Source organism: Varroa destructor, unplaced genomic scaffold (genome assembly GCF_002443255.2).
Source record: "Varroa destructor unplaced genomic scaffold, Vdes_3.0 BEIS01000004.1, whole genome shotgun sequence".
Classification (NCBI taxonomy): domain Eukaryota; kingdom Metazoa; phylum Arthropoda; class Arachnida; order Mesostigmata; family Varroidae; genus Varroa; species Varroa destructor.
Window position 1 is genome coordinate 5761516 of NW_019211457.1, and position 10218 is coordinate 5771733.

At 39.7% G+C, this 10218-nt stretch overlaps 1 long non-coding RNA gene across 1 annotated transcript; it reads right to left on the minus strand.

The window, feature by feature from the left end:
• Window positions 1-61: 61 nt before the first annotated feature.
• Window positions 62-2290, minus strand: LOC111249347 (uncharacterized). The gene is made up of 2 exons (XR_002672880.2): window positions 2032-2290; window positions 62-465 (listed from the first exon to the last, which is right to left on the minus strand). It is a non-coding gene; the product is annotated as an uncharacterized LOC111249347 (long non-coding RNA).
• Window positions 2291-10218: the final 7928 nt, after the last annotated feature.

A 10218-nucleotide genomic window follows, 5' to 3' on the forward strand; every position in this document is an offset into this window, starting at 1 on the left:
TATACCTAATATATAATATTAATATATATAATATAATAATATATATAATAATGAGACAACGTTTCAACGCGTTTCAACTCATTTATTCAATATCTCACGTGCTGAAAAGCACTTCGAGTATCTGCATGCCTCGTTCACCCCGGTCACTCCGACCCCGAAGTCCCTTGAGCTCTCATAGACGGCGTCGACGCGTAACTATGTTAATCGGAGTCTTACTAGCAGCACGAAGCCGCCACAAACCAGCTGTTCTCCTTGGCTGGGTGACACGGCAGCGTCTGATCGGGCGCAGCTTGACGGTCGAGGCAAGCCACTCTTGGACCTGCGCCTCTGCATCGGAGCCTCCTCCTCTGAGCCGCGCGTCTACCTTTCACCTGTTATTGGACTGGGCGATCCATGCTCTTGTCTAAGCCAAGCGTTGACTTCGAGTGACACAAAGCGTTTCGAGCGACTCTTATATACGCGGTCCTGAGAAAAGATTAAATCGAGAAACTTCGCTATCTATAGTTTCATGCAGTGCTGGCTGTTATCAAAGTGTAGTCTTTTCTTTAGGAGAAACGATGTTAAGCTTGACACATAGCCCCTACAGGGACACGACCAGCCAATTTTTCCGATGATATTAAGTAAAGCTAAACATGTTTTTAGTAAACTTGTTCTGTGCGTATCGAGCGTTTACTTGCTAATCAAAGAAAATTACCATGCGTTTTGTGGTAACCAAAGATATTTCCGGAGAAACCTTACCCAAGTGCACGCAGCGGCTTTTATAGATACTTGTTTATTGATGATTTATTTATTGAAGTGTGTTATTTAAAGAACCACAGACTGTTGGATGTGTACAGTATTGCTTTTTGAATTTACGGTAATTGCGTATTACCAAGAACACTTTACTGCTCAACGATACCAAAAAAAAAAGGTGATTTAAGTTCATTATAACAGCAACTTCCTAAATTGCTATTATTTTAATGGAATAAGGTGCAATAACTAGCAGTTTCCACGTCGCATACAGGCTTTCTTCCATTGCTGCGGGCTGAACAAGGCTTGTGCGTGCCCCAGATTTAAAACGTGGGAAAAACTAGATCACAGGAACACCTAGATAAGTACTGATCATATCACACGTTGCTACTGTGCTGACTTTCAGGCGCACCTCTAATGCTCAAACAAGCGGGCTGGCCGTATAACGAGATTTAATTACGATCATAATGGATAGCAACATGTACGCGCCCGTACAATTATGTGTTGATCTTATAAAATGGACCAGCTTTCATTATACGTTGTGTTATTATTATTATTATAGTACTAAAATATACAAAACAACGTATTTCCGGAACAGGTGCCGCGATTGGCCACTGCATGCACCCAAATTCTAGACGTTCGGAAATGTCTTGCTGAGGTTTGGGAGTAGTCGCTTGACCTAGTTTTAAAAGCATATGGGACGCCGTCTGTGCAAACCCAGCCTACACTGGCTTTTACTGTTCCGTTTTTTTTCAAAGAGCCTGATACAATTTTAGGCACGTTATGATCGGCAAAAGAATCATCGTGAAAGACAAGAAGAAGCCTGAACAATGACGGAACGACATGTGGAGCAGAACAGACGGCTACGCGAAAAATAAGGTCTGCTTTTTAGAGGCGCGCGCTAGTGCACCTATAAAGTGATCTACCTACGAAATAACATCGACGAGTATAATGGTAAAGATTGTGCCGGTCCTTGTATTGGGAGTCAACGAAAGAGTATTGACCTTCGGTTGGGAATTGAAACGAAAGGACACCGACGAGGATATTTTATACATTTACCAGGTAGGGACCGAACGAAAGAAGTGAGGTTGTTGCAGTATATTTGTGTGTACTACACAGTAATGTTTGTTCTTGTAAGATTCCTTGTACTGTCGCTGGGTGGGTCCAGGTCGATCTATAGGTTTTTGCCAGATGAATCTGGGTCGGTTTATAAAATGATCTATCTCGAATCGAAAGAAATATCGTCGGCAAGGAAACACTAACGTATTTAGATCCAAACCTGATCCGCCATAGACTGCTTACCGTGTTAATTAGGTTCCATGAAGAACTGAGGAACTACACTCAATGAAGGCTGCTTAGGAATATGCGGTGTCGCTGCTGTTCGCGACAATAAGTAATTCCGAGGCTGTAATAGAGGCATCGTTGCACTATAGTATATTTTCAATGCGGCAAAATCGATAGGAGACCAGTATACTATGCAGAAGCAAGACAATGGTACCAAAAATTGAGCAAGTCTGCGGTACTTCGCTAATACAGAGGCCCAAGCAAGAGGTCACAACTTCCCGACAACCACCTGATTAAGATAGAAAGTAACAAAAAAGTAGAGAATTCAGGCATAAAAAAAATGATTTAAAAAAAAATATGACTTACGGAAAATACCAGTCAAAATTGAATATTTTTCATAAAATATCATTTCTGAATTTAAGTCTAGTTCGGCTGGTTTGTTCGACCCCAAAACGATCCGTTGTAATGCAGGTTACTAGAACTTCATCTTTCGTTGATTGCTAGAGCGTTATCGCGAAAAGAGCTGTGTGGATTTTTGGCATTTTTACTGGGAATGTTTCGTTTTTTAATAAAACGTAGTATTAATTCAGGGAAATTGCTCAATTTTTTTCTGATTTGCTCAATAATCATCATTTTTGTGGATTGAGTGTAAAATTGGATTTAGAATTTCTTTATTTTTTGCAAGTTTTTGCAATTTTTGCCGAAATTATTCCAATTTACTTTTTTAATGTATGTGAGTACTGTTGCCAAAAACATTTTGTTCTCCCGATAAATATCGAGAGTATAAAAAAAGCCTTAAGTCGTAGAAGTACTTTGAAAAGTATAAACGAGTGGCTTCCATTAATTTTTTTTTTAGATGGATGTATATGTTCTTAAACGTAAATCACACAATAAAAAAAAGCTACAAGGGATAATAATGGATTTTTAATCATATCGATGAAAATCTTGTCACTTACTCTATATTCTACGTTTGCGGGTCTACTATCGGCTCAAGAGAAATAAGTTAGTCAACAGGGAAGTGTATACAACAAATTAGCCATTCACAGGTTGAAGTTGCCGAAAAAACAAAATATCAGATGATAAATAAATCAACGGGGTACCATTATAATTTTCAGCAGCAGCTCTGCAAAGTGTTCACATTACATTAGAATACATAATTTTTACATTTAAGTAATCATCATTAAATCCACATACTTACTTAGTCGGTCGTATAAAAAAGGCAAGTTACCTTCCTAAAATGTATGAAATTCATTCTGTTCACTGCTTACAGGCTTAAACGCAAGTAGTTCGATAGAAGATCGATTGCACGAAAAGACGAACGTTAGTGGTAGGGTATGTTTGGAATAGGAACAAATGCCCATTATGTCAGTGAACCGTGTCAGGCACACGTGACAACTACCCTTAAACTATTTAGCATCGAAAAGAAAAAAATTCTGGGTTTGTTATAAGTTCGATACCTACGGCAGTCAAACTTTTCTTTAGCTTATGTTATTATTTCTATCTGTGATACTGGTTAGATATTATTATTATTATTCGACCACACGGTGTCGTTGAACGGACGTAACAAGCTCTTAACACCTGCATTTCGGCGTGCATAGGACCCTTTTAATGCGTGAAAGTACATAGTCACTGGTTGTTCCGACAAGTGCTGGCTACGATACTTGAAACTAAAGTACTTCTCAGATCTTTACGACTATGTGCTATATTGCAGTCATTTTTGTAACTGACCTAAAAGTTCAATTTTCCGATATTTCTTAGACGGTGCAATGGTAGCACGATTGCCTATTAGGCGGAGAGGCACAGAGGCGGTCAAGGTCCGAATCAAGGCGTAGGTAGGTGAACCCTGAACCTCCAATGAAAACTTTAGTAGCATCAGGGTTTCCAAGGGTGAAGGGAACGCTCTTCGAGATAACGCTTAAAATAGCGAGCATTAACAGAAGGGGCAGATATAGAGAGAGTTTTACATTTACCAAAGTTAACAACGCTGCATATGTTACATATACAAACATCCGTTTAAAAGAATAGCATGAAAACTGAATGAAGTTCTATTATACTAAAACCCAAGATCCCGTACCATTTTGCTGCGCGCTGTAGTTACCCAGCTCTATATGTAGTGCATGCCGCAAGGTGCAATGATAGGGCAAGCAATTAAGGTATTAATGACTCGTGAATTTTGCCAAGAAAATTGCTATATTGCTAGAAATTATATTTAAAATGTTTTTATTTGGTAGTCATATTATTAACATCAATGTATTACGTGATGATAATAGTAGAAAGTGCAGACGAACAAAAATAGAATCGGTGGCAGTACAATTCCTTTACTTACTCTATTGTTTAACAGATCATAATTACGAGAGTAGTAAGCACTACGTAGCAGATTTGTTTTAAACAAAATTATATATGACAGATATTTTTGCCGCCATCGATGATCACGCCTCTAACTGAAAAAGACGTAAATCATTGCTGCAAGTTGCGTCAACGTACATATTTTTTTCAAGGAATCCTTATTATATTCTTTGTATATACATACAACAATATATATGTATATATATATATAAGAAATGTATATATATATATATATATTTCTTATAGTGCTGCATAAATAACGCAAAAATAATTTCCGAAATAATTACTTCGTCTGTGAAGAGGAATGACAAACTCAAAAGCCCATTGTGTGGATAGCTAAATCCGCTATTCACTGACCGGGCACGACGATATTTATTAGCGTTGACTAAGTATCACCTAACTGTAGAACAAATAAATGAAAAGCAAATTATAATATAAAAACAATCTTATAATTATCTGAAGAGAGATAAATACAGGTTTGTATTTACACAAACTGTGTTACACGTAGTAAGAGGCCCACCAGGCTGTAAAAGGCTAAATACGCAAACACGCACAATCACGTGCTGGTGATATATAGTAACTAATAATGCTTCATTGTGGTAAGTTTCATATCAGTGTTGAGATTATAAACAGTCGTCCTTCATTATCTGATACTATATTATTGTTATTATATAACCTAGCCAATACCCACATTCGACATGTTTAAGGACGTATGGTCGAAGCGTTCTCTGTTAAGCACCCTGCAGGAGACACACAGAGTATTGGTCAGCGTGTTCAAGGCTCAGTGATAACGAAGCTCATGTAATAAAAGAAGCGATTATACACTGCATATGTAAAATAATGTAGAATACCATTTGATAAAGGTGATCAGAAGTTGAATGATCTAATCAGACTGAGCTGCCGGCCATAACATTGTGGAGTTCACAAAGCGTAAAGTATATGAGTCTTATGGTCAATGATATTTGACCAATCTCAACGAAATCCCACTGAGTTGGCCTATTTAACCTTGACTCAACTTGAGGTAAGTGAGCCTAATTCTTTTAAGACGGTGGCTAATATAGAGCCAACTCAATGGTCAATTTCAGATTAATTTAAGGCTTTTGTCCTATTTCAGTCGCGTGGTACAGTGACATAATAGTCGTAATTTAGTTCTAATGAAGCCACTCACCCGTAATGCTCCAAACCTACTACATATTACCTCCGCAGCCTATACAACAATAGATAATTGCCAGAAAGTCACGAACTGTATCTTATAATATTCGAAAAATTCTGCTAGATATATTATTTAGTGACCGTCGCTGTGACCGCATACAGCCAAACTCAAAATTCAGCCACGGGCTCATTTATAACAGCATAGCACGTATTGTGCTATCACAAATTTAAGCACAGAGGTCAGCGATCGATCGATCGATCGATGCTTAACTAAAAAAGTTGTCCATGCTACACAGTGAATCAGTCGCGTCGACGAAGACGGTATATTGGATCCCTAAATTAGAAGATTTCGTTTTCAAGCTATCCAGCGCGAAAGTCCGTTTGGGAACAACGCATAAAAGTTAAAATAGTTAGTTTCTATTAAATACTTACATACAACGAATAGGCGACTAAAATAATGTAAGCTTTAGGAAAAGGGGGGTTTATAAAAAGTTTGTTTGTTGCTGAACTGCAGCGTTCGTTTTAATAACAAACCTATCTTTTTTTTTTTCTAATACGGAGTCGCTTTTTCGCCAGTTTGTTAGCACAATCACGTTCTGCCTAACGATAAACCTACTTCTGCCTTACCCGGTACATAAAACTAGACTCTATGGTACCAAGGTATTCAAAACAGCTTTTCAACAACTATATATAACGGATCCATGCTTTTAAATCAAACTGAGATATCATCTCCGGCGAGGCGCGAGTCAGCGATCTGATTTTTTTAGGGCTGCCGATGGTGAAAAATTCGGTTTGGAGCATCACAGTACATCTCTGATGTTTATGATGACTTTTAAAACGAGCTGCGGAAGCTAGATGAAGCAACCACTATGTAGGGGTCTCTCCTCATGAAGTCCTAGACTTCGTATCCTAAACACGAACTGTATCGTAGATAACTACCTGATTTGCAGCACCAAAACGTATCATGGGACAATTTTGATATAGCAAGCGTTGGAAGCAGATGCAGGACATGGGCAGAGAGTCGTGGTGTTCCATATGTGGCTGTTTATTGTGTTTTCGGCAATTGGCAATAAGCTGAGTTCGCACCCTTTCGAAACTATACGTGACAGAAATACTTACTCTCAGATGACACGATTTTTATTAAACTATTAAAATTAGGAGTTCTCAGCATCGCGGCTTTTCTTATTCCAATCGTGAAAGTATTTAATTTGAAAAAGACATTTGCGTGTTATAGAGGCTGGGCTTATTTTTAACCTCCAACGGTTCCGGCATCGGTGTCTCGTGAGGTACGTCGGCTTCAGCCTTCGGAGTGCACCATTTGAAATAAAGCCTCGGTGACCTTATCAAGGTCGCCAGTAGTGCATGTGGTGATACAGTCATCTAAAGATACGGCCGCTTCTCCGTGTGAGTAACGCGTGCGGTAGCATTTGGCAAAAGTTGGCATTAAACATCGTTTAGAATGCGTTCTGTGTTTCACGCCACTCCTCAGTGTTTCCCGTGCCGAAGAAGAGCGAATATCGTGACCCTGTCACGGCTTTACATGAAATAGCATCTAAAACCCAATTCACAGTTGTCGGATTCGAACATGCTGGTACATACCTGCACGGTATACCCGGATTGATTGCGGTCTTTTTGGATTTGCGCTGACCCCATCTGGCGATGGTTTCCACTACCTCACGGGATTCAGACACGTTGAGTAAATCGTAATCCTTGACTGATTTAATTCAGTCATCAATCGCCGAACTAAAACTCGCATTTTTCACTGTACCAGCTTTTCTCATCTTCTCTCGCAGACGAAACGACGAAGGAGGAGCTGAAGAGTGTATTGTGCCTTCGGTTACTGTCCAATGCAGGGTTAGTACCCTTCACAATCTTACGCAGCAGACAGCCTACCACTTTTGTGTGTTAATGCATGTATTGAAGTATTGTTATTTAGAGAAGCTACTTCTGCGGAATTCGGCAAGGCTTTAAAAGCTGACGGCTTGCCGAACACCTCGATGTCGCTGGAAATCTGCGTTTCGCGCACCTTAAACATTTTGGCTGTCGATTTCTTCCCAGAGAAAAAATTGATTTTAGCTTTCCACATATACTATTTGAAGAGAGCTTCGAGTGATCAGTTAAGATTGACGTTAGAGAATATGGTGACATTTTTGATTGGAGAACGTAGTACACTCCCAGTGGTTAAATAAGTGGTGTAGCAGGCCACGAAAACTGCCCTGAGCTTGTCCTTCAACGCCCAATATCCGACTCACTTTGTAAAAACTGCTGCGCCGTTGGTCAGCCACGAAAAGCAGGGGTTCCTCACACTTTCCACGATGGCCTCAACTATCCGCTTGGCATGATGTGCACACATGGTCTTACTATAAATCGAAACAGCTACATCTTCCTGACCAGACCTGAGCAAATACTATTTGATAAAACGTTCTTCTAGCACACTGAAAATAAAGTGGTCGTAGGAGATGAAATTCGCCACTGACTCAAGCTCTTTAATTCGGTTGATTTGAATTGGCTAGCTTCCGATGAAGCTTTCCTGAATTGGGACCTGCGGTTTCAATCTCGTCTATACTGTCATCAAATGCTTTCGACATATTCGATGCGCACAGCGCGGAGGTACTAAAAACCGTTTCTGTCTTCATCATCTTTATCTGAAATCCAGAATTATCAGGATAAACGTGAGCTTAGATCTTTCCTTGGCTACATAAAGTAGATCTTGTTGCCTATTATTTATTGATGAGGATCAGTAGAAACAGTGGCCGTAACAGACAACAACTTTTGTCCACGTTGAGTCGAACTAACGACAGCTGCATGCTTGTATGCGTTCAAACGCAACAGATGACCGTGCGTGCCTTTTAAATGGTCGTAGCGTCGGTCCCATCGGCAGCTTTTCATTCACATCTCATTACCCCAAAGAAATTAAACATTTTTAACCATCATCTCACTCATTTTGACAATAATTACTATGATTTGCCCAAGGTTACCGGCAGCGCATATGTTGATTGCTTTATTTCTATTGCAGAAGTAGCGCTAGTCGAAGGCTTTACTGTTCCTTCTAGATTTCAAACATATTATTGCGCCGTAGCGATGGAGAGCCGTCTATAAAGAGTATCTATACTTGGAGAATTAATGCATGCATTCTATATATAACATATAATAACCGTAATGTATAACATCGGTTGTACTGTAACTGTAATATAATATTGTTTGGCTGCAGCCAATAACACGTTGTAAAAGAGTAGCTGATGATAGCGTCTATTAATTTGTCAAAATCCTTTCCAGGCCTACAGATGACAGTAACATTTTAAACTGATCTGACTTTGATTGCTTCAAAGGTACAAAGAGCGGCCGCTATACTAAAGATGGTCAATTGCTAATCCTGTTTGGGCCTGTGATAGTGGGCAGATTTCGAAATCCGATTCGATTTTTTACCGCTAGTGGTAGCATACGCTGCCCCGTATGATCCAGTCGTATAATAAATTTTCAGTTCTGCCAAATACGTGGTAAATCCGTAATGGACTTTTTATCTATGTCGATGATTTGGGTAGCGGTTCCCAAATGCTAACACATGCCAACGGTAGTTTTCGCCCAGTTTTCATGCCCTGGCCTTCGCATTCAGCCGAAAACAGCTTCCGCAGTGGAACCGCAGTGGACTCGTTCGGTTTCAAGTAGCAGTCATAATAAAAGACATCATTACAATTGCAGTAAATGAACAGCATGAGGATGTAGGGACCGCTAGCGTACGCGAATGGGTCAGGAACTCCTGGCGAGGCAATCTGAATATCGCTCAAGCCAATTTGTGACGACCAGTGCAGGATTTGAAAAATCGCGCGCCTTCATATTTGACTGTGGCCGCGGCTAGCAGCTGCCGAGTTTCAGCAATAAGCTTCACCACTATATAAAACATAGGTCATACAAGAATGTGATATTAATTCAGGGCATCGAGTTCATTATTTGACTCTAGAGACCTTAGCGGTTTTCTATACCTAAGTTGTGTTCCAGACCTACTTTTCCTAGAAAGCGAAAAAGAAACACGAGGCTGTCCGATTACAGGGTACAAGAGCTTTGTATCATATATAAAACTGGGTGGTTTCAGCGAATCGATAGAATGAGCAACACCTAACAGAACCAATGTATTCCCACCATGATATTGAATTTGGTGCTCCCGTCTAAACATTTCCATGGTGCTATAATATTGACATGGCGCTCAGTTGCTGTGGACGAGTGATTATGGGGAGGTTCTAGTACTCGCTTAACGTGTAGACTCTCCGTGTGGGCACGATCTCTCATGCATTTATTCCAGAATCTATTTTGAATTAAATAGCTAAACCTGTGGTTGAGAAACTCAATAGGAATAACTAGTCTAATCCCCCGCCAATAACATAATAACTATATAACAAATGTGACTAAATAAATAAGAACATTGGTTCTCATCGAGCTAGAGGAGTATTGCTCGTTACGAAAGGACGATGGCAATAGTCGTAAGAAGGGATTCCTGAGCTTGTTCAAAAAAATCAATAATACACTACGAAATGAACCAAAAAATTCATTGCTAGGTTACCATGCTCATGAAATAGTGCGGAAACCTTACGTCGCTAATTAAAAAACAAGGGAACAGGATTGTTTGTTATGATAGGGCGTATGTCAATGCTTGATTATGTTTTCTGTACCACCCTAATAGTGAACTATATAATCTGTCAATTTCACTTGTGG